Raw genomic sequence first — 26,092 nt, 5'->3', positions numbered from 1 at the left:
TTTTAAAACCATTTGAATTTAGGACCATAATCTTAGGGCTAGATGTACATGACTTGTACACAAGCTTTCCCTATGATCCTTAATTTCTTGAATTAGGGTCATCTAGGTACAAGGACAATGCACCTTGATCCTAACTCATGATCCTAATATCTCACACACATCTAAGGTGTATCAAACCACATTCAAGTCAATTTGATGTGAGATATGGGTTAAGGTCAACTTAGGCTAAGTTCTCATGCATTTTCTAAACACCAATTTGATCTCAATATCAAATTATATGTTTGTTCTCAAATCAATTTCATTGATTATAATGCAAGAGATGATGACATGACATATAATGATATCATAAGTAAAAACATGTGCCAATGTCATGATGTCATGGCCTAAAGTTTGAAAACTTAAATAAAGCATGACATATAAACTAGCCTAAGCATTATCATGACATTTCAAATGATAATAAAATGAATATGATGTCATGGCATGGCATATGGCAACCAATCATGGCAAGTTAGCACAAATAAAATACCTAAATTCCCTATCTAAGTATCCTTAGCCTTAGCTAACTTAAAATCTAACCCTAGATTGCCCATATATCCCTAAGAGAAAACCAAAATCCCAATTATGGTATTTCTCTAGGTTTTCTTAAATTGTGCCAAATAAGATTAAAATCGATATTTTTCAAATATGGCACAATTTACTCTTCAAGGAATAAATAATAATTCTTTTTCATTTTCAAAGGTTATCAAAACCTTGAAAATGCTCCTTGAGTGTCAATTTCTTCAAAGTTGGGTTAACTACCCTTCTAATTGGAGTTGACACTCTCTAACCCATCTATGGGATATAGAAGATACTCCTAGGAACCCAATATCTATGTGAGCTCATTGGGTTCACTAAATATTCACTAGGGATGACTTCCCTAGCAACCCTCCTAATGACCCTCCTAGGCTTTGAAGCCTTGGTCATTTGGGACTCATCAAGATCAACTCTAGGGGTGACTCCCCTTGTGACCTTGGTGGTGGTCTTCCTAGCCCTAGATTTTGCTCCATAATCGAATGGAACACTATGATAAGTGGGCTTGACCACTTGGGACTTAGGTTTCTTGTCCTTGGACATTGGTTTTTGACCCTTAAACCCTAGAGATGACTTCTCCAAGTTCTTAAGAGCCTTTTCCAAAGTATCAAGTCTTGACCTCAAGACTTGATTTTCCCTCTCTAATACCTCAAGTGTTAATTTGTCATTTTTCTTTGAGGTATTCCTAGGCATATGTCTAGATGATTTGGGATTTCTACCTAGATTTTCCTTAGCCTTAGATGAGTTAATTCTAGGGTTGGCTTTCCTAGTGTTATCCTTATCTAGGCTCACATGTTTGGCACCTAAGCATGTGTATCGATTTCTATAATTAACATGCTTATCATTCTTGACAATAGCAATAAGGCTACTAGCATGCATCCTACTAGAATTGCAAGAATGTGCCTTAGAGATTACCTTAGGGTTTGCCCTAGCTCCCCCTATACATGTGCTCGATCTCTTGTCCTTGTGAGATTGCCTCCCTCTCGGACATTGGCTCCGATAATGTCCCCTTCGCTTGCATTGGAAGCACACCACGTGCTCCTTGCCCTTGCGTGTTGGGACTCCGGCTTCCTTGACCTTTGGTGCCGGTGGAGTCTTTCTAACCCTCTTTGGACATTTACTCTTGTAATTTCCATACTCCCTACACTCAAAGCACATTATGTGTAATTTATTTGAAATTGAAATGCTTGAGTTACCTAGGGTTGAGGTGGGATGTATGCTTTCTTCTTCATCCCTTCCGGAGATAGAAGCTTCTTCCTCTTGCTCCATTCTTGAAGAAGAACTCTCCTCCTCTTCTTCCTTATATGTTGAGTAGCCCTCAACTTCTAATTCCTCTTCTCCATGATGTGAGCTACTTGGCTCACTTGACTCCTCTTCATGGCTTGAAGTGGAGTTCCCCTCATGGAACTTAGCCAAGTTGTTCCACAACTCCTTGGCATTGTTGTATCCATCTATCCTACACAATATATCATTAGGTAATGAGAATTCAAATATTTTCATTACCTCGTCGTTGATTGTGGATTGGTGGATTTGCTCCTTCGTCCACTTCTTCTTCTCAAAAGGTTTTCCTTCTTTATCCATCGGAAGAGTGAAACCTAATTGTACACAAGTCCAATTTTCAATGTTAGTCATAAGGAAATACTTCATCCTTACCTTCCAATACGCGAAGTCGTCGCGATCGTAGAAGGGTGGAATGGTGATGTCTTCTCCGAGTTGATCCATCTCTAGCTTTGCTCCCACGGGTGTTGATCCGATGAAGAGCGACCTCGCTCTGATACCACTTGTTAGGATCCTTCGTACGGCTAGAGAGGGGGGTGTGAATAGCCGACCCCAATCTTTCGCGTTTCTTCCTACGATTGGGTTAGTGCAGCGGAAATACAACGTAGAAAGAAAACAGGAGAAGAAAGACAAACCATATAACGAGGTTCAGAGATGAACTCCTACTCCTCGGCGTGTCCGTAAGGTGGACGAAGCCTACCAATCCGTCGGTGGATGAGTCCCCGGAAACCCGGCTAATAGATACTCCTTGTGGGTGGAGAAACCTCACCACAATCTTTGCAACCAGCAATAGGAGTACAAATAGGAACAAGAAAACAAGAACAGAAATGTAAACAACACTTACTTGCCTTCTTGAAGTCAGCAGGAACCCTGGTGAAGCAGCAGCTTCTCGGATCCAAGCCTAGCTAGAAAACCAGCAACAGGAAGAAGCTCACGCGAAGCTTCAGCACCCAACGAGCTCAACAAAGCTCAGCAAGAAGAGAACTTCCAGAAGGAAGAAGAAGTAGCTCAAGAAGAAGAGATCACCGAAGTCCTGTAGCCCTCTTTTATACCTGCGAAGAAGAAGAGCAGAGAACTAGCCGTTGCTACGCAACGGCTAGTGCGTGGACCGATCAGGCTGAAGCCTGATCGGTCTTGGGGACCGATCAGGACCTGTGCTGATCGGTCCCCAGACCGATCAGCACTCTTCACAGAGAACTCGCCCAAGTTCTCTGATCGTCTCCTGATCGGTCTGTGGACCGATCAGGGTGCATGTGGATCGGTCCACAGATCGATCCCCTCCTTTTCTCTTTGCCTTCTGTTCGCTTTCTGATCGGTCTGCAGACCGATCAGAAGAACCTCAGTAAGCCACTGATCGTTATCTGATCGGTCACCAGACCGATCAGATACCCAGCGTATCGCTGGATCGATCCACTGATCGATCCAGAGCTTGGGTTTTGCCCAAACCAAGTTCCAAGTCTTCCAAACCAATATCCGGTCAACCTTGACCTATTGGTATCTCATGCTTAGCATCTGGTCACTCTCTTGACCTGCTAAGACTCCCTACCAAGTGTCCGGTCAATCCCTTTGACCCACTTGGACTTTTCTCTTCGTGTCAAGTATCCGATCACTCCCTTGACCTACTTGACCTTCTCAACACCAGATGTCCGATCACCCTTGATCCATCTGGATTTTTCCTGCTTACTCACCAGGACTTTCACCTAGCTTCACTCACTAGGGTTTTTACCTGGCTTCACTCACCAGGATTTCCAATCTGCCTGGCTTCACTCACCAGGACTTTCCAATTGCCTGGCTTCACTCATCAGGACTTTCTAACTGCCTGACTTCACTCACCAGGACTTTCCCACTGCCTGGCTTCACTCACCAGGACTTCCACTTTCACCTAGCTTCACTCACTAGGATTTTCACCTGGCTTCACTCACCAGGACTTTCCACACTGCCTAACATCCCAGTTAGGACTTTCCCACTGCCTGGCTTCACTCACCGGGACTTTCCACACTGCCTAACATCCTAGTTAGGACTTTCCCACTTGCCAAGCTCCCTGCTTGAACTTTTCCCGTGCCAAGCTCCCTGCTTGGACTTTTCCAGTGCCAAGTCTCCATACTTGGACTTTTTGCGTGCCAAGCTCCCTGCTTGGACTTTCCCAGTGCCAAGTCTCCATACTTGGACTTTTCAGGTCAACCAGGTCAATCCTTGACCTAGGGTTGGACCAATAAACTCCCAACCATCTATTCTTGTCTCACATCAAGAATAGAACTCTCTCACGAGTGTCAAACATCAACATGCAACTCAACTAGGTCAACCTTGACCTAAGGTTGCACCGACAATCTTCCCAAGTCAAACATCAAAATACAACTCGAGTCAAGTCACCTCGAGTCGGGTCAACCAGGTCAACCTTGACCTAAGGTTGCACCAACAAAAAGAAGCTCATAATGTAATTTGGGATTGGTGCGATAGTGCGATAATAACTCTCTAGTGGAATGAGTTATTATCGATAAACTTGAGTTGTGTATTCGGGGCGAACACGGGATACTCAAGCTCATCGGAAGGCCAAAACCAATTTCTCCTCTAGTTCCCTGTCGTAGCCTCATTATAGCCTCAAGTCCATCCAAATATAAGGCTCTTCTTAGTGTCCAAGAAGAAGGCCGGTCAAATGCTTGGTGACCAAGCAAGGGTCGGCCACATCCTCTTCTATAGGGGTCGTCCCTATTGCTTGGTGTCCAAGCATGTAGGGGTCAACCACAATATTCAAACAAGGAGGGTTGTTTTTAAATTTTTAAAATCTTCTCTTTGTAGAAAACTATAAGTTTTAAAAGAGATATTTTAATTTTAAAAACTTTCCTTATTTGAATTAGGTCACATGTTTTAATAAAAAGTTTTAAAAGTTTTGAAACTTTTCTTTTTTAACCATGCTCATGGTTTAAGGAAAAAGGAAGATAAGTTTTAAATTTTAAAATTTTCTATCACCATGTTAAAAAAGGAAATTTTGTAAGAGAAGTTTTTAATTTTAAAACATGGTTTTAATTTTTAGAACTTTCCTTTTTTAACTCCTACTTTAGGAAAGAGAACTTGTAAAATTTTATAAGAGTTTTTCTTCTTGTAAAATTTTATAAAAAAAATTTTAAAATTCCTTTCCTCTTATGGGGGCCGACCACCCTTGCTTGGTGCCTAAGCAAGGTGGCCGGCCATATTAAAAAAATAAAATCATCAAATTTATTTTTGGTGATTGATTCAATCAAGACGAAAGAACAGGAAAATTAAAAGTGAAAAGGAAAAGATAGAGGAAGATTTTAATTTTTATAAAAATTCTTCCCTTATTTGCCTTGGGCAAGTATTATAAAAGAAGGGGTGAGGAGGCTTCATGAGACACAACTCTTATTCTTTTACTTGGAGGATCTCTTGGTGGCCGGCCCTCTCTCTTCTCCTTTTCCCTTTGCTCTCTTCTCCTTAGTGGTGGTGGTGGCCGGATTTTAGAGGAAGAGGAAGGAAGCTTTTGAGTGGTGTTCATCTTGGAGGATCGTCGCCCACACGACGTCCAAGGCGAGGCGAGTAATACGACAGAAGATCTCGAGGTCATTATTTTACAAAGAGAATGTATAATTAGAAATTATTTTCCGCATCATGCTAGTTATTTCTTTTTGTAAGAATTCCAAACATAAGAGGCATTAGATCTAGTTTTTCGAATTAGTTTTTCGAGTTTGTGTTTTCTTTGTTTTCGAATTTGTGATTCGATTGTTCTTTTTGGTTAACCTAGAGTTATTTAAGAAAATTAAATATTAGCTTTCCTTAAAAGGCTTTATCTAGGCGGTGGTGGTTGCTCTCATATCCAAGAAGGCCATGTGTCTTGCCATGCAGTCCTGGAAGCCAATTTTAGAAATTAATATTTAATGAAATTAATAACATAGGTGGATTTGAATCAATAGTGTTAAGTTCCGCTTGCGATTCAAATCTAAACCATTAAGAACAGATAAGTTAAATTTAGAATCAATGATGTTAAGTTCCGTCTGCGATTCCTAATTTAGTTTTTAAAGAACACAATAGGTTATTTAAGGAAAGGTTCGACACTTGTATAAAAATTTTTGTACAGTGGAACCGGTACGTTTTCCTAGGACTAACCAATAATTGGTATTAGAGCTAGGGTTTGCCTCTGTGTGTTTTGGTTTTCAAATTAATTATGCACATGTCATACATGATTTAGGCAGGATAATAGTAGGATGTGCTAATTCTGTGGTTGCAGGCTCCAACTATTATGGCATTTAGATATTGTGTGTGATTGGACCCTTGGACATGTCAAGGGCATTATTTTGTGTGCATGATTGTATGTATCAAATACAGCAGGAGCTGTATTATTTTTAGAATTTTATATTTGTTCGATCTAGAATACATGTACATTCCTTTATGGAATATAGGATCGATATTTGTAAAATTCTATATTTATCGCGGATCGTATCTTTGCGAGGCGTGGTGCTATTGGAGGACCAGAGGCGCAGCGGAATAAGAAGCAAGATAGATGCGATAACTCGACCCGATGGCGGTGGCTAAAGATGACAGCAGCTAGGGTTGGAGCATACTGAAGACAGTGAAGGAAAAGACCATAATAGTTGGAAAATTAATTTCTAAATTTATTGCTTTTATTTACTATGATATTTATGTGCATGTGATGTACGCTAGCATAGGTTAAAATCCTTAATTTTAAATAACTAAGTGGGAGAGGGATTTTAATAAATCTCATGGTCTCCATTACTGGTTTGTAAGTGATGCAACAAGCTTGCGTGTTGGCTCTGAGTGCCTCCCTCCACAACGGATGGGATTGTTGCAGATCACTAGATCAAATTTGCTTAATGGATGGTTATAGGAGATTATTTAGGAGCGTGTGATCTTCTCCAACTGAAGGGACACAATCCTATTTAATGGACTTAGTATCAAGTAATGGTATACACTTAGATGCATTCAATAGTATCCTCCCCAACGGAGTCACTACTATTGTATTGTGTTACCAAAGTGAAACCAACTATTAATTTTATTTGTCATAAAGTTAGGATGACAAGATAATAAAATTAATGGGTCACACCCTCCTCTTACAAATGTTGAATTTGTATACGTCCACACTAACGTGGCATGCAATATTCATGGTGATTTGAGGTGTTGGTTAATTTAAAATAGTATTGTTTGAGGAATCAATATTATTCTAAATTTAGAGTCTTGACCAAAGTTTATTTTTGTGATTCTTAGGATGACTTTCAACCCACTGGCCATTATACTGAAAGAGAACAAACTTACTAGTCCCAACTATATTGATTGGAAAAGAAACCTGGACATTGTTCTTACTACTGAAAGCTATAAGTTTGTACTGACTGAGGCTTGCCCTGATGCACCTGACAGTGACTCTACCCCAGAGGAGATTGAGTATCATAAGAAATGGGTAAAAGCTGATGAGATGATATGGTGTTACATTTTGGCATCAATGTCAAATGTATTGCATCATCAACATCAAGATTTACCAACAGCTTATGATATAATGAACAATCTCAAAGAACTCTTTGGGCACCAGAGTCGGACTGCTAGGCAAGAGGCAATGAGAAAGCTAATAACAGCCACCATGTCTGAGGGGACACCCGTAAGAGATCATATCCTCAAAATGATGGCCTATCTGAACGAAATACAAGTTCTTGGAGGAGAAATCGATGGGAAAACCCAGGTCGATATGATTCTCCAAACGCTACCCAGAAGTTTTGACCAGTTCCGCCTAAACTATAACATGAACAAAAGAGAGTATACGTTGGCGGAACTTCTGACAGAACTACAGGCAGCAGAAGGTATTTTTTGTCAAAGTTCTCATATTTACTATGCTGAAAATGGTTCTACTTCTAAGTCGAAAGGCAAGAAGAAGAAGAAACAGGTCTTTTCAGCAAAGAAAGTGAATAAACCTCAGGATATGGGACAAAAGGCTAGAATGAAGAAGTCGAAGGGCAAGTGCTTCATCTGCAAGAAGTCAGGACATTAGAAGGCAGACTGCCCTCGTAGGAATCAGAACAATAAAGGTATATCTCATGCTCTAGTAGTTGAAACATGTTTAGCGGTGTTATCTACCAGCACCTCGTGTGTAGATACAGGAGCCACTGATCATGTCTGCAATTCTTTGCAGGGGTTCCAAGAAACCCGACGACTATTTGATGGAGAGATAACTGTCTACATGGGCAATGCTACTAAGGTGGTGGCTGTTGCAGACACATCTACTTATCTTTTGATAGGAATAGAAATTTGATTTTAAGAAATTATCTTTATGTACCCAGTTTTAAAAAGAATTTAATTTCAGTGTCTAAACTGTATTTGGATGAATATTCAGTTTCCTTTAGTAACAATGTGATTATAAAGAGAAATAAAGTGATTATCTGTTCTGGTGCATTGGTTGGCAATTTGTATACTTTAAATCCAATTTCTCCCATAAAGTAAAATATGAAAATTAATAACACATCTTCTAACTCTAATAAGAGAAAAGAACCTACGGAAATGAACCAAACGTATCTTTGGCATCTAAGGCTTAGTCATAATAACTTAAGTAGAATTCAAAGGCTTGTAGCCGATGGACTCTTGGGTCCATTAGAGTTGGAAAACTTTCCAACATGTGAATCCTGCTTAGAAGGTAAAATGACCAAAAGACCTTTTAAGGCCAAGGGGTATAGAGCCAAAGATGCGTTAGAACTGGTTCATTCTGATTTGTGTGGTCCTATGTCTATCCAGGCAAGAGGTGGTTATGAATACTTCGTCTCCTTTATAGATGATTATTCAAGATACAGATACATTTACCTGATGCACTGCAAGTCTGAGTGCTTTGATAAATTCAAAGAGTACAAAGCTGATGTGGAGAAACGTCTTGGTAAAAGTATTAAGACACTACGGTCTGATCGTGGTAGCGAATACCTCTTAGGAGAGTTTAGGAATTACTTATCAGAGGCCGGGATTCAATCCCAGTTGTCCGCACCTGGTACACCCCAACAGAATGGTGTGGCAGAACGAAGGAATATGACTCTTATGGAGATGGTTAGATCGATGATGAGTTATTTAGAATTACCAAATTCGTTTTGGGGATACACTCTGGAAACGACAGCACACATTCTGAACTTAGTACCTTCTAAATCAGTATCCTCTACTCCCACAGAATTATGGAATGGGTGAAAGCCTAGTCTAAGACATATTCGGATTTGGGGTAGTCCAACACATGTGCTAAATCCAGATGCTGATAAGTTTGAATCTTGTACAGAAGTGCGCGTGTTTGTGGGTTATCCCAGAGGAACGAAAGGTGGTTTATTTTATAGTCCTAAAAATCAGAAGATCATTGTTAGCACCAATGCTCAATTTTTAGAAGAAGATTGTATAATGAACCATAAGCCCATGAGTGAAATAGTTCTAGAAGAAATAAGAGAGGACACGTCTACTTTAATACCAACAGTACAAGATGAAATACCACAAGAAACTGCAACATGTGTCACACATGATACACAGCCAGAGACAGTGCCTCGTCGTAGTGGGAGGGTTGTGAGGCAACCTGAGAGATTCATGTTTTTGGGAGAGTCTTCGGACTTGATCCCAGGTAAACATGAACCTGATCCCCAAACATATGACGAAGCACTCCAAGATATAGATGCAGTATCTTGGCAAAAGGCAATGAATTCCGAAATAGAATCTATGTATTCTAATAAGGTCTGGGAGCTTGTAAAACCACCTGATGGTGTAAAAGCCATTGGATGCAAGTGGATCTACAAAAGGAAAAGATGGACAGATGGGAAGGTAGAAACCTTCAAAGTAAGGCTTGTTGCGAAAGGGTATACTCAGAAAGAGGGAATCGACTATGAGGAGACTTTTTTACCGGCAGTCATGCTTAAGTCTATATGGATACTCTTATCCATTGTCGCTCATATGGATTATGAGATTTGGCAAATGGATGTCAAGACAGCATTCCTTAACGGAAGTCTTGAAGAAAACATCCATATGAAGCAACCAGAGGGATTTATTGAAAAAGGCAAAGAGCATCTAGTGTGCAAGATCAATCGGTCCATTTATAGACTGAAGCAAGCTTTAAGATCTTGGAACATCCAGTTTAATGAAGTAATCCAATCATATGGATTTATTCAGTGTCCGGATGAGTCTTGTGTATACAAGAAGTGTAACGGAAATATGGTGGTATTTCTTGTACTATACGTAGATGATATTTTGTTAATTGGCAACAATGTCAAGGTATTATCGGACGTAAGGGTATGGTTGTCCAAACAATTTGATATGAAGGACTTAGGAGAATGTGCACACATTCTTGGGATCAAAGTTAAAAGGGATCACAAGAAAAGAATGTTGTGCCTATCCTAAGCTTTATATATAGATACAATCCTTGCTCGTTTTAGCATGCAAAACTCCAAGAAAGGTTTCTTACCTTTTAGGAATGGAGTAGCCTTATCTAAAGAGATGTCTCCAAAGACATCAAAGGAGATAGAGGACATGAAGGCAGTTCTTTATGCTTCGGCTGTAGGAAGCCTTATGTATGCAATGTTGTGTACGAGACCTGATATCTGTTTTGCCGTGGGCATGGTTAGCAGATATCAGAGTAACCCTGGACAAGGACATTGGACTGCTATAAAGCATATATTGAAGTACCTGAGAAGGATTAGAGATTATATGCTAGTTTACCCAAGAATGTGCACACATTCTTGGGATCAAAGTAAGGGATCGCAAGAAAAGAATGTTGTGCTTATCTTAAGCTTCATATATAGATACAATCCTTGCTCGTTTTAGCATGCAGAACTCCAAGAAAGGTTTCTTACCTTTTAGGCATGGAGTAGCCTTATCTAAAGAAATGTCTCCGAAGACACCAAAGGAGATAGAGGATATGAAGGCAGTTCCTTATGCTTCGGGTGTAGGAAGCCTTATGTATGCAATGTTGTGTACGAGACCTGATACCTATTTTGCCATGGGCATGGTTAGCAGATATCAGAGTAATCCTGGACAAGGACATTGGACTACTGTAAAGCATATATTGAAGTACCTGAGAAGGATTAGAGATTATATGCTAGTTTACCAAGCAAATGATTTGCTCCCTGTGGGTTACACGGATTCGGATTTCTAATCAGATAGGGACAACAATAAGTCTACATTAGGCTATGTGTTTACTTTAGGAGGTGGAGTCATTGCATGGAGGAGTGTTAAGCAGAAATGCGTTTCAGACTCAACCATGGAAGCTGAGTATGTGGCAGCCTCTGAGGCAGCCAAAGAAGCTGTATGGCTCAGGAACTTTCCAATGGACTTAGATGTGATTCTTAGTTTGCCCAAAATCATCACAATTTATTGTGATAATAGCGGTGCAGTTGTAAACTCGAAGGAACCACGAGCCCATAAGGCAAGTAAACATATAGAGCGCAAGTACCACCTGATACGAGACATCGTCAAGCGAGGAGAAGTTGTCGTCACCAAGATTACATCAGCAGATAACCTGGCAGATCCTTTCACTAAGGCCCTTCCGGCGAAAGCTTTTGATCGGCATGTGGAGGGGATGGGAATAAGATGTATGGCAGCAAATATGGCAGTTTAGTCTTTTAGTATAAGTGGGAGATTGTTAGAGTGTATACTAAAAGCTTAGCTTTTGTAAACATTTATTTTTGAAATAAAAGAATCACATTGGTCAATATCTGCATTTATTTGTTAAATATAATTGTTCAATTAATTTATATAGTAGATAACATGGAGCGTGGTGTCACACTTAGAAGATCATGTTGTCAGTTTTTTATAAATTATAAATAGTTTCTCACGACTAAGACGGAAAGGAACAAACAATCGGAATAGTCGTAGTGTAATTAAAAATTAGTTTATCTTGATTAATAAATTACACTGGTACACTCTAAGTGTATTGAGTAGGACCATTTTAGGTAAAGTTCTTTTTGTACTCACTTAATAAAAGAACTAGACTTTAGTTATTATGGAAGTGTGTGCTCTTAATCCTAATATAATAACAAGCACATATATTTAATATTTATTTCTTTGACTTATCAAAGGGTGAGGTTTAGCTCGATAAATCAATATGCCCGATAAGTTGGGAAATGATATTACTTATAGTATGTGTTGTTGATTATAGAAGGAATATGTGTCATAGTTATCTAGGTTGAGAATGCCCCCAAGAGGAGCTCATAAGGATTGCCATGTTAAAACCTGCAGGTGGACTTAGTCCGACATGACAATGAAGTTGAGTGGTACTACTCTTGGAGCTAGATATTAATTAAGTGAGTTATCTGTAACTTACTTAATTAGTGGACATTCGTTATCTTAAACACAGGGAGACTAACACACTCATGATAAAAGGAGCCCATAATATAATTTGGGATTGGTGCGGTAGTGCGATAATAACTCTCTAGTGGAATGAGACATTATCGATGAATTTGAATTGTGTGTTGGGGGCGAACAAGCGATACTCAAGCTCATCAGAAACCCAAAACCAATTTCTCCTCTAGGTCCCTGTCGTAGCCTCATTATAGCCTTAAGTCTATCCAAATGTAAGACTCTTCTTTGTGTCCAAGAAGGAGGCCGGTCAAATGCTTGGTGACCAAGCAAGGGTCGGCCACATCCTCTTCTATAGGGGCCGACCCTATTGCTTGGTGTCCAAGCATGTAGGGGCCAACCACAATATTCAAACAAGGAGGGTTGTTTTTAAATTTTTAAAATCTTCTCTTTGTAGAAAACTATAAGTTTTAAAAGAGAGATTTTAATTTTAAAAACTTTTCTTATTTGAATTAGGTCACATGTTTTAATAGAGAGTTTTGAAAGTTTTGAAACTTTCCTTTTTTAACCATGCTCATGGTTTAAGGAAAAAGGAAGATAAATTTTAAATTTTAAAATTTTCTATCACCATGTTAGAAAAGAAAATTTTGTAAGAGAAGTTTTAAATTTTAAAATATGGTTTTAATTTTTAGAACTTTCCTTTTTTAACTCCTACTTTAGGAAAGAGAGCTTGTAAAATTTTATAAGAATTTTTCTTCTTGTAAAATTTTATAAAAAAAAAATTAAAATCCCTTTCCTCTTATGGGGGCTGGTCACCCTTGCTTGGAGCCCAAGCAAGGTGGCCGGCCATATTAAAAAAATAAAATCATCAAATTTATTTTTGGTGATTGATTCAATCAAGACGAAAGAACAGGAAAATTAAAAGGGAAAAGGAAAAGATAGAGGAAGATTTTAATTTTTGTAAAAATTCTTCCCTTATTTACCTTGGGCAAGTATTATAAAAGAAGGGGTGAGGAGGCTTCATGAGACATTACTCTTATTCTTTTGCTTGGAGGATCTCTTGGTGGTCGGCCCTCTCTCTTCTCCTTTTCCCTTTGCTGTCTTCTCCTTGGTGGTGGTGGTGGCCGGATTTTAGAGGAAGAGGAAGGAAGCTTTTGGGTGGTATTCATCTTGGAGGATCGTCACCCACACGACATCCAAGGCGAGGCGAGGAATACGGCAGAAGATCTCGAGGTCATTAGTTTGCAAAGAGAAGGTATAATTAGCAATTGTTTTCCGCATCATGCTAGTTATTTCTTTTTGTAAGAATTCCAAACATAAGAGGCATTAGATCTAGTTTTTCGAATTAGTTTTTTGAGTTTGTGCATTTTCTTTGTTTTCGAATTTGTGATTTGATTGTTCTTTTTTGTTAACCTAGAGTTATTTAAGGAAATTAAATATTAGCTTTCCTTAAAAGGCTTTGTCTAGGTGGTGGTGATTGCTCCCATATCCAAGAAGGTCATGTGCCTCGCCATGCAGTCCTGGAAGCCAATTTTAGAAATTAATATTTAATGGAATTAATAACATAATTGGATTTGAATCAATAGTGTTAAGTTCCACTTGCGATTCAAATCTAAACCATTAAGAACATATAAGTTAAATTTGGAATCAATGATGTTAAGTTCCGTCTGCGATTCCTAATTTAATTTCTAAAGAACACAATAGGTTATTTAAGGAAAGGTTCGACATTTGTACAAAAAAATTTGTACAGTGAAACCGGTATGTTTTCCATTGAGAAAAAAGTATGTCGCAATCAACTATGTCGCAAGAAAGACTAAATGTTTACTTGCCTTATGTTATCCATTCAGACTTATGTTATCCATTGACTAACCAACACTTATCTCCAATCAACTATGTCGCAAGAAAGACTAAAGACTTGGCTATGTTATCCATTGAGAAAAAAGTTGTTGAGGAAGTTGATTATGCAAATTTAATCAATACTTTCGCTTTTTAAACTGCGAGACTAACAATATTCAAGTGACTATATACGTGTTCGGAACATGAATTTTATATTTTATTTGGATCATCTTGGCTTTATTAGTATTTTCTTACGATATATTATTTGGATGATATATTTTGTCTATCTTTTATTTTTAGAATTCATATTACAAATATTGTTATGTTTACATAGATTGAAAAATATATAAATATCAAGCTTTGAGGGCACAATTTTTAGTGCTTGCCTCAGGCCCCAAAATCATAGGTCAGACACTGTAGTCAGGGACGCATATTTGGAGCCTTTCTCTAGGGCTTTGTACAAGACCATGCGATTGGAGTCATAGTCGGACCATAACCAAGAATAGATGAAACAATATATTGATGTCATGAACAACAACATTTTGGTCAAAATTGTATCAGTAGTAGATTTGAAATAACTTTTTTTTATCAGGTATCTAGTTCTTCGAATTGACTAATCTTGAAGATGACTGGCCCTATCTTATGGAAGTTTTCACCGGATACTAGGGTAAATCGGGAAGCGCTCGCGAAGGCCATCAACGTTCTTAAATTTGTCATCTTACTGGAGGAAAATCTCAACAGTATGCCGTAACTGTCTCCTCTTTTGAGGATGGATGGTAATGGTTTGAAATTAATTATGATCCAATTTATATTCTTCTTCACTAATTAATTTTGATTATATATATTACTATTTAATTAAGAATTGGTCCTTTTAATAACCAACTTTGATTTGGTGTAGTCCAAAATTAAATCACATTAATGTCCTTTTTTTATTTTCACACAAAAATTTATTTTCAATACTTATTAGTAATTTTAACTTCTTATCCTTCTCAAATCACAGACGCATAACCTAATTTCTACTATCTACATCGCTTTTTCTTGCCACCTCATTTCTCATCAGTTCTTCATCGTTCTCTCCTCCCCTCTCCCTCTCCCTCTCCGGTTCTTTTCTCTACCTCAATACTCATCGATTCTTCATCATTTTCTCCTTCCCTCTCTCTCTCTCTAATTTTTGCTACAGCTTTCTCCTTCTTATTCTTTTTATATCACAACACATCAATCTATCTATTTTGGCTCTTTTGCATATCGATATAGCTGCATTAATCCCATCTGTATCTCATTGATTCTTCAAAAAAAAAATCACAGCCGCAACTATCCATTTTTATATCTCATCAGTTATTTCATCGAATTTTCGGATGATATAAGACATTCACATTACATAACTTAAGGTATGATTAATAACCTAATCTCTATTTTATTTTCATATTAAGATTTTTGTAAAATAAATCATACTAGCATTGAATAATATTTTTTAATTACTTGACAGTAAATATTCATTTTATATAATATACGCGTATTCATTTTATATATATATATCAACACGTAATTTTTAACACCCGACCTTCTACCCTTACCTCATATAGGACAGACGTTACCATTTCTGTATATCTAAATTTTGGTATTCTTACACATTATGTACTGCTCAGTCCATAGATCTACTCTAACTTGTTTTGACTGATAGGACATGACCTGGAGCTAAGCAGAGATGCACGGCCGTGTGACTCCACACGGCCATGTCCCCTTGGCCGAGAGGAAGAGGAGCACGGCCGTGAAAATCCACACGACCGTGTCCCCTTGGCCGAGAGGAAGAGGTGCATGGCCATGTGAATCCACACGACCGTGCCCCCTTGGCCGAGAGGAAGAGGTGCACGCCCGTGTGAATCCACACGACCATGTCACCTTGGCCGAGAGCAGGAAGTAGGGGGTCGTGTGAATCCATACGGCCGTGACACGGGCCGTGTGGGGGTCCCCCCCCCCCCCCCCTCTACAAAAGGATTTATTCTCCCCTTTTTGGGAGACCCTAGAGCTCCCCTCTTCGCACTCTTATGTTGTCAAACTAACAATTTCATCCTAGGCAAATAGTGATGGTATTTCATATAGAGCGAAAAGAAGAAATTACTTTAACACCAAGTTCCGACATGTTCCCTACAATAACAAGTTCCCGATCTCCTTCCACTGTTCCGTCACACACACCCACAAACCACTGCTCCTGCTGCTTCCTCCTACTCGAGCTTTCCTTTTCTTTTATCTGTAGTATAAGGAAATACAAATCTATAAGCGAGTGCTTAGTAAGTACCATCTACTCACAAAACAAGCATTAAAAAAAGAATAGGCTTTTCAAATACTGCTTATGAAAACACAAACAATGGAAACATGCTTTTCAAACTGCTTCAGGAAAACACGAACATGCACTTGATAGAAATTCACGCTAAAACGCATAATTCAGAAATATGTGCATGACATGTATCTTTAAACAAGTTTATCATGCAAAACATCAACTTAAAAACATACTAGTAATATAATAAAAACAGGAATCTTGGCATATTATAGAGTTTATCAATGCTGCACTTTATGACTCAGGTTCTCAACCTTAGGAAAACTTCCACTAAGACAACAACGAAGTTTGAACACTTTATATTACATAACTAGTGAAAATAATAATAATAACTTGCTTGAGCTCGGCATTGTACCACTTTGCGTGCATCCTTATTAAGATCTGAGGTAGCTAATCCCAAACCTATCAAGGTACTACTAGGTGATCTAGGAGCCTAGGGGCGATCTAGGAGCCCACCCGTAGACCTTGTGTCCAATACATGTCATTTTAAAGTAAAATACTTCCTTTTAAATATCGTTTTCTTGTACTTCCACTTATTGGTCATTTAAACAAACACCTTATGTGCGCTTTATCCCCTCACACTTGTAGGGAAGCACTTTAAGGCACTTGAATACGCTTCTTAGCCCCAAAAACTAAATGAGAAACAATTCAAGACACTCTAAACATGCTCTTAATCCTAAAACTTAAGAGGGCATCCTACAATCATAACATGCATCTTCCTTACATTCATTAAACATAACCCAACATGTATCTTCCTTACATGCATAAAAACATAACACCACATGCATTATCGAAACAACTTATACTGCAGGTGAGTAGTACTTACCTCCTTTCGCTATATCTTACTATTATTGGGTGAAGGAGGGACGAATCATCGCTTGTACGTCTTAATCTCCAAGACACCCTTCCCGCGCGTCTTAATCCTTGTGAAATCTCTTCTCCTAGATTCTCCCCTTTAAGAACTTAGCACCTTAGAATCCTAGGGTTCTTGGTCGAAAATCAAAAAGAGGAAAAGAGGAGAAGGTTTCGGCTAGAGAGGAGAAGAGAAAGGAGAAGTTAGGTTTTCTTCTCTTCCCTTCCCCTTTTATACTAAGTGGAAGTTGAAGCATCTCTTCACACAAGTCAACATATAATGAATTGTTTCCTATTTCACAATGTGATGCTTTACCACCACCTAATGGTTACTTAAACCAATCTTAAATCAAAGGTCTAGGGTTCAAATCCTAGCCCGAGTCATATAAATATATATTTTTATTTCTTTTCTATTATTCTATTTCTTTTTGCTCTTTTGGAGGAAAGGAAATTTACAAGTGTTACAATCTCCATACCTTATAAAAAGTTCATCCTCAAACTTAGAATAATTATGGATATTTCCATCTTATATTATCCTCGTGTTCCCATGTCGCCTCTTCATACTGTTGACTTTGCCATAGCACTTTCACTAACAGTATCTCTTTGTTCCTCAGCTTCTTAACTTCTCGATCTATTATCCGTATAGGTCTACTTTCATAACTGAGATCCTCTTGAACTTGTACCGACTGTGACTCAATCACTTGGTTTACATCGAGAACATGCTTCTTCAGCATTGAGACATGGAATGCATTATGGATGGCCGACATTACTTGAGGTAGTTCCAGCTCATAAGCTACCTCGCCAACCCTTTTAGTAATCAGGTATGGCCCCACATAACGTAGACTTAACTTTCCTTTCTTTCCAAACCTCACCACTCCTTTCATAGGAGCTACTTTGAGAAACACTGAGTCCCCAACATCAAATTCTAGTGGTCTACAACGCACATCCGCATAGCTCTTCTGTCGGCTCTGAGCAGTTTCTATCCTCTGGTGAATGTTTTGAATGACTTGGTGGTGTCCTCGATAAAATATGTCTGGAGTCTCATTTCTTTCTTTTCACCACCTTTATACCAACAGATAGGGGATCTACATCTCCTCCCATATAGAGCCTCATAAGGTGTCATTCCGATAGTAGCTTGATAGCTATTATTATATGCGAATTCTGCTAAGCATAGATATCGACACCAGCTCCCTTTGAAATCTAAGGCACAAGCCCGTAGCATATCCTCCATAACTTGATTTACTCATTCTGTTTGCCCGTCAGTTTGAGGATGAAATGCGGTGCTAAACTGTAGCTTAGTGCCAAGAGCTTTCTGAATACACTCCCAAAAGTGTGAAGTAAAGTGACCATCTCTATCAGAAATTATGGTTTTGGGAACTCCATGTAATCTGATAACCTCTTTAACATACATTTGTGCTAGTTGTTCAATAGAGTAGGATATTCTAATAGCTAGAAAATGAGCATACTTGGTCAATCAATCCACTATTACCCAGATAGCATTGCAACCATTCGTGGTTCTGGATAGTCCTACTATGAAGTCCATAGATATATTCTCCCACTTCCACTCTAGAATCTGGATAGGCTATAGAACTCCGCTCGATCTCTGATGTTATGTTTTAACCCATTGGCATGTCAGGCAGGTACTGACATTGTTAGAGTGTATACTAAAAGCCTAGCTTTTTGTAAACATTTATTTTGAAATAAAGAATCTAATTGGTCAAATGTCTACATTTATATACGAAGTGTAGTTGTTCAATTAATTTATATTGTAGATAACATAGTGTGTGGTGTCACACACAGAAGATCATGTTATTAGTTCCTTAAAAGTTATAAAAAGTAGCTCACAACTAAGATGGAAAGGAACAAACCATTAGAATAGTCATAGTGTAATCTTGACTATAAAATTACACTAGTACACTCTGAGTGTATTGAGCATGACCATTTGAGATAGTTTCTTTTTATACTGACTATATAAAAGAACAATATCTCTGTTATTATGGAAGTGTATACTCTTAATCATGATATAATAACAGGCACATATACTTAATACTTATTTCTTTAATTTATCAAAGGGTGTGATTTAGCTCATTAAATCAATAGGCCCGATAAGTTGGGAAATAATATTATTTATATGATGTATTATTGATTATAGAATGAAACTGTGTCCAAGTAATCTAGGTTTATGATGTCCCCTTGAGGAGTTCATAAGGATTATCATGTAAACCCTGCAGGTGGACTTAGTCCGACATGACGATAAGGTTGAGTGGCACTACTCTTGGAGCTAGATATTAATTAAGTGAGTTGTCAGTAACTCATTTAATTAGTGGGCATTCAATATCTTAAACACAGGGAGAATAATACACTCATGATAAGAAGGAGCCCATATAGTAATATGGGATTGGTGTGGTAGTGTAATAATAACTCTTTAGTGGAATGAGATATTATTGATGAACTCAAGTTGGGTGTTCGGGGCGAACACGGGAAGCTCAAGTTCATCGAGAGACCAAAACCAATTCCTCCTCGCGGTCCCTATCGTAGCCTCTTATTTATAAAGTCTTATACCCACCTAAACCCACCTTCTTACCCATCCATAGGTGGTCGGCCAAGCCAAGCTTGGATCCCAAGCAAGGGCCGGCCAAGATAAGCCTTGGATGGATCAAGTGGTGGCGGCCCTAGCTTGGAGCCCAAGCTTAGGTGGCCGGCCACAATAAAAATAAAAAGGATTTTATTTTAAAATATTTCCTAATGTGGAAGACATGATTTTAAAAGAGAGTTTCAAAATTAAATTTTATCTTTTATAGTTTCTACAAAGGATTAAGAGAAAAGTTTGATATCTTTCCTTATTTGTAGATTGAAAGGAAGATTTTAATTTTGGAAAAAACTTTCCTTATTGTAATCATCCACATGTTTTAATAGAGAGATTTTAATTTATAAAAGTTTCCTTTTATAACTAACCATGAAGGGAATTTTTTAAAAGAGAAATTTTTATTTTAAAATTTTCCGGAAATAAATTAGGAAGTTTTAATTTTATGTTTAAAACTTTCCTTATTTGGAGGACTTGTAGGGACCGACCATTAAAAGAATAAAAGGAAATTTTAGTTAAATTTTCCTTTTGTTCATTGGCAAGGGAAAATAAGGAAGTTTTAATTATGTTATAAAACTTTCCTTATTTGCCAAGACCAAGGAATATAAAAGAGAGTGTAGAGGTGCCTCACCTCATAACAACACATCTATTTCTCTCATCTCCTTTCCTTGGTGGTGGTCGGCCCTCTCCTCTCTTCTTTCTCTCTTCTCCTTTTGTTGAGGTTGGCGGCTGGTGGCTGGTTGCTTGTGGAGAAGAAGAAGAGAATGAAAGCATCCCTTGGAGCTTGGTTGGTGGCCGAAGTTCTTCATCTCTAGGAGATTGTTGGTGGTCAAAACTTGCAAGGAGAAGAAGGAGGCTTGGGTGGATTCTCATCTCGGTAGATCGTCGCCCACACGACGTTCGAGATAAGAAGAGAAATATGATAGAAGATCGTGAGGTTTATAAGCTACAAAGAAATGTATAACTAGTTGTCTTGTTCCGCATCATACTAGTTTTCTTTGTATGAATTTTGAAATTCCAAACACAAGAGGATAACGATTCTAGGTTTCAAATTTATGATTTTGTGTTTCTTTTGTTTTTCGATCTTGTGATTCGATTGTTCTTAATGGTTAAACCTAGGGTTACTATAAGGAGATTAAATATTGAATTTCGTTGAAAGACTTTGTCTAGGAAGTGGTGGATGATCCCGTACCCAAGAAGGCCTAGTGCCTCGCCATGTTTAATCTGGAAGCCGATCTTTGAAATAAATATTTAATCAAATTTGTAACATAAGTGGATTTGGATTAATAATGTTAAGCATCGTTTGCGATCCAAGTCTAAACCTCTAAGAACAAATTTGGAATCAATAATGTTAAGTTCTGTTTGCGATTCCAAATTCAATTTCTAAAGAACACAATAGGTTGTTAGGAAAGGTTCAGGACTTGTACAAAATTTTTGTACAGGGGAACCGGTATGATATTCCGAGTAGTAACCAACAGACATATCTTGCAATATCTCTTTTAATTCTAGACCAACAGAAGCGTTCCTTTAAATCTTGGTACATCTTAGTGGAACCAGGATGCATAGCGTAGGGTGTTTCATGGGCTTCATCTAGAATTTCTTGTCGTAGTTCTTCTTGGTTAGGGACACAGAGGCGATCACCATAATATAGTATCTCATAGTCTGATACTCGAAACTCCCCATTTTCTCCTTCCTGTATTCCCTGCTTGATCTTCCGAATATTAGGATCTTCATCTTGCCCCTTCTGTATATCGTCAAGCAGGGTTTGTTGGTTAGTCCTAGGAAGATCGTACCAGTTCCACTGTACAAAAATTTTGTACAAGTGTCGAACCTTTCCTTAATAACCTATTGTGTTCTTTAGAAGTTAAATTAGGAATCACAAACGGAACTTAACATTATTGATTCCAAATTTAACTTATCTTTTATTAATGCTTTAGACTTGGATCACAAGCGGAACTTAACACTATTGATCCAAATCCACCTATGTTATAAATTTAATTAAATATTAATTTCCAAAATTAGCTTCCAGGTTAAACATGGCGAGGCACAAGGCCTTCTTGGATATGGGAGCAACCACCACTTCTTAGACAAAGCCTTTTAAGGAAAGCTAATATTTTATTTCCTTATATAACTCTAGGTTTAACCAAAAGGAACAATCGAATCACAAATTCGAAAAACAAAAACACAAATTCGAATAGCAAATCCGAAAAACTAGAATCAAATGCCTCTTGTATTTGGAATTCTAACAAAAAAAAATAACTAGCATGATGCGGAAGAAAATTATTAGTTATACCTTTTCTTTGCAAGCTAATGACCTCAAGATCTTCTGTCGTATTCCTCACATCGCCTTGGACGTCGTGTGGGCGACGATCCTCCAAGATAAACATCACCCAAAAGAGCTTCTCCTCCTTCTAGTATTCGGCCACCACCACTAAAGAGAAAAAGAGAGCAAAGGGAGAAGATAGGGAGAGAAAGGGTCGGCCACTTGAGGATTACCAAGCAAGAGAATAAGAGTTGTTTTTTCATGAGGCCTCCTCACCCCTTCTTTTATATTACTCGCCCAAGGTAAATAAGGGAATAATTTTTACAAAAATTAAAATCTTCCTCTTGTTTTTCCTTTTTTATTTTTCCTTTTCTTTCCTCTTGATTGAATCAATCACCAAATCATTGATTGGTTTGATTTTATTTGGCCGGCCCTTGTTTGGGCACCAAGCAAGGGTGGTCGGCCTCTTAAAGAGGAAGAAAAATATTTTTTATAAAATTTTATAAAAGAAGAAAACCTCTTATAAAATTTTACAAGCTCTCTTTCTAAAAGTGGATGTTAAAAAAGGAAAGTTTTAAAAATTAAACCTATGTTTTAAAATTTAAAATTTCTCTTCAAAAATTTCCTTTTTTAACATGCTTACAAAAATAGAAAATTTTAATTTTAAAACTTCTCTTCCTTTTTTCTAAAACCATGAAGATGGTTAAAAAAGGAAAGTTTTAAAACTTTTAAAACTCTCTATTAAACCATGTGGCCTAATTCAAATATGGAAAGTTTTTAAAATTAAAAACTCTCTTTTAAAACTTGTAGTTTTCTACAAAGAGAAGATTTTAAAAATTCAAAACACTCCTCTTATTTGAATTAATTATGGTCAGCCCCTACTTGCTTGATCACCAAGCAAGAGGGTCGGCCCTCTTAAGGAGATGGTGGCCGGCCATTGCTTGGTCACCAAGCAATGGGCCGACCTCCTTCTTGGACACCAAAAAAGGCTTTTATTTGGATAGACTTGAGGCACAAATGAGGCTACGATAGGGACCTAGAGGAGAAATTAATTTTAGCCTTCCGATGAGCTTGAGTATCTCGTGATCGCCCCGAATACACAACTCAAGTTCATCAACAATAACTCATTCCACTAGAGAGTTATTGTTGCACAACCGCATCAATCCCAAATTACATTTATGGGCTCCTTCTTATCATAAGTGTGTTAGTCTCCCTGTGTTTAAGATAACGAATGCCCACTAATTAAGTAAGTTACTAGCAACTCACTTAATTAATATCTAAGTCCAAGAGTAGTACCACTCAACCTCATTGTCATGTCAGACTAAGTCCACCTGCAGGGTTTAACATGACAATCCTTATGAGCTCCTCTTGGGGACATTTTCAACCTAGATTACTAGGACACAGTTTCCTTCTATAATCAACAACACACACTATAAGTAATATCATTTCCCAACTTATCGGGCCTATTGATTTATCAAACTAAATCTCACCCTTTGATAAGTTAAAGAAATAGATACTAAATATATATGATTGTTATTATATTAGGATTAAGAGTACACACTTCCATATAACTAAGGTCTAGTTCTTTTATTAAGTCAGTATAAAAAGAACTTACCTAAAATGGTCCTACTCAATATACTTAGAGTGTACTAGTGTAATTTATTAGTCAAGATAAACTAATACTTAATTACACCACGACTTTACCAATGGTTTGTTCCTTTCCATCTTAGTCGTGAGCAACTGTTTATAATTTATAAAGAGCTGATAACATGATCTTCTGTGTGTGACACGACACACCATGTTATCTATTTTATAAATTAATTGAACAACTATATTTAACAAATAAATATAGACATTTGACCAATGTGATTCTTTTATTTCAAAAATAAATGTTTACAAAAGCTTGGCTTTTAGTATACACTCTAACAATCTCTCACTTATACTAAAAGACTAAGCTGTCATATCTGCTGTCATACATCTGATTCTCATCCCCTCCACATGTAGATCAAAAGCTTTCGCTGGAAGGACCTTAGTGAAAGGATCTGCCAGGTTATCTGCTGATGCAGTCTTGGCGACGACAACTTCTCCTCGCTTGACGATGTCTCGTATCAGGTGGTACTTGCGCTCTATATGTTTACTAGCCTTATGGGCTCGTGGTTCCTTCGAGTTTGCAACTGCACCGCTATTATCACAATAAATTGTGATGATTTTGGGCAAACCAAGAATCACATCTAAGTCCATTGGAAAGTTCCTGAGCCATACAGCTTCTTTGGCTGCCTCAGAGGCTGCCACATACTCAGCTTCCATGGTTGAGTCTGAAACGTATTTCTGCTTAACACTCCTCCATGCAATGGCTCCACCTCCTAAAGTAAACACATAGCCTAATGTAGACTTACTGTTGTCCCTATCTGATTAGAAATCCGAATCCGTGTAACCCACAGGGAGCAAATCATTTGCTTGGTAAACTAGCATATAATCTCTAATCCTTCTCAGGTACTTCAATATATGCTTTACAGTAGTCCAATGTCCTTGTCCAGGATTACTCTGATATCTGTTAACCATGCCCACGGCAAAATAGGTATCAGGTCTCGTACACAACATTGCATACATAAGGCTTCCTACACCCGAAGCATAAGGAACTGCCTTCATATCCTCTATCTCCTTTGGTGTCTTCGGAGACATTTCTTTAGATAAGGCTACTCCATGCCTAAAAGGTAAGAAACCTTTCTTGGAGTTCTGCATGCTAAAACGAGCAAGGATTGTATCTATATATGAAGCTTGAGATAAGCACAACATTCTTTTCTTGCGATCCCTTACTTTGATCCCAAGAATGTGTGCACATTCTTCTAAGTCCTTTATATCAAATTGTTTAGACAACCATACCCTTACGTCTGATAATACCTTGACATTATTGCCAATTAACAAAATATCATCTACGTATAGTACAAGAAATACCACCACGTTTCTGTCACACTCATCTGGACACTGAATAAATCCATATGACTGGATTACTTCATTAAACCGGATGTTCCAAGATCTTGAAGCTTGTACACTAGATGCTCTTTGCCTTTTTCAATGAATCCCTCTGGTTGCTTCATATGAATATTTTCTTCAAGACTTCTGTTAAGGAAAGCTGTCTTGACATTCATTTGCCAACTCTTATAATCCATATGAGCAGCAATGGATAAGAGTATCCGGATAGACTTTAGCATAGCTACCGGCGAAAAAGTCTCCGCATAATCGATTCCCTCTTTTTGAGTATACCCTTTCGCAACAAGCCTTACTTTGAAGGTTTCTACCTTCCCGTCTGTCCCTCTTTTTCTTTTATAGATCCACTTGCATCCAACGGCTTTTACACCATCAGGTGGTTCTACAAGCTCCCAGGCCTTATTAGAATACATAGACTCTATTTCAGAATTCATTGCATTTTGCCAAGATACTACATCTATATCTTGGAGTACTTAGCAAGATTTTAGATATTTTTTTTTATCATGAATAAAAATAAGTCTTATGTGTGAATTTGCAAAAATAATAATATTAGAACCAAAAAGAGATGACCAAGGTTTGAACCTTGGATCTCTTACTAGATACATGTATGTGTTAACCAATAGACCAAGAGAAGATATTGTTAAAGAGAGAAGTGATAATATAGTTAAGAGTAAGAAAAGAACTCCTTTTCATTTAGAAGGAGAAGTTAGAGTTGCCTTCTTCCTCTCAAAAGAAAAGAGGATTCTTGCTTCCTCTTTTCATTAAGGAGGAGTAAAAGAAAGGAGAAGGAAAAGTGCATTTTCCCTTCCTCCTCTCATGAAGAATAAAAGAGGAAATTAAAGAAGAGATTTCATTTTCTCCTCTTCCTCCTCCCTCCTTCTCCTCACCGTGACCAAGCCCTCTCCCCACCTCCATTGCCGAAATCCAAAAACAAAGGAGGACTCCTCTTTAGAAAGGCTCCACAAACAAGATTACTCTCTAAGGAAATCAACCACAAGGATGTAAGTATTCCCTCACCTGTGGTACAAGTCGCTTACGGTATTTTGAAAGATTTGAACTCTTGAAATTAAAAATAAAAAGAGAAGAAACCATGCTCATGAATCTTAGTAGGTTATGATATGAATTTAGT

This window comes from Zingiber officinale, chromosome 4B, assembly GCF_018446385.1.
Source record: "Zingiber officinale cultivar Zhangliang chromosome 4B, Zo_v1.1, whole genome shotgun sequence".
NCBI classification, from domain to species: Eukaryota; Viridiplantae; Streptophyta; class Magnoliopsida; order Zingiberales; family Zingiberaceae; genus Zingiber; species Zingiber officinale.
This window is presented reverse-complemented; position numbering follows the sequence as displayed.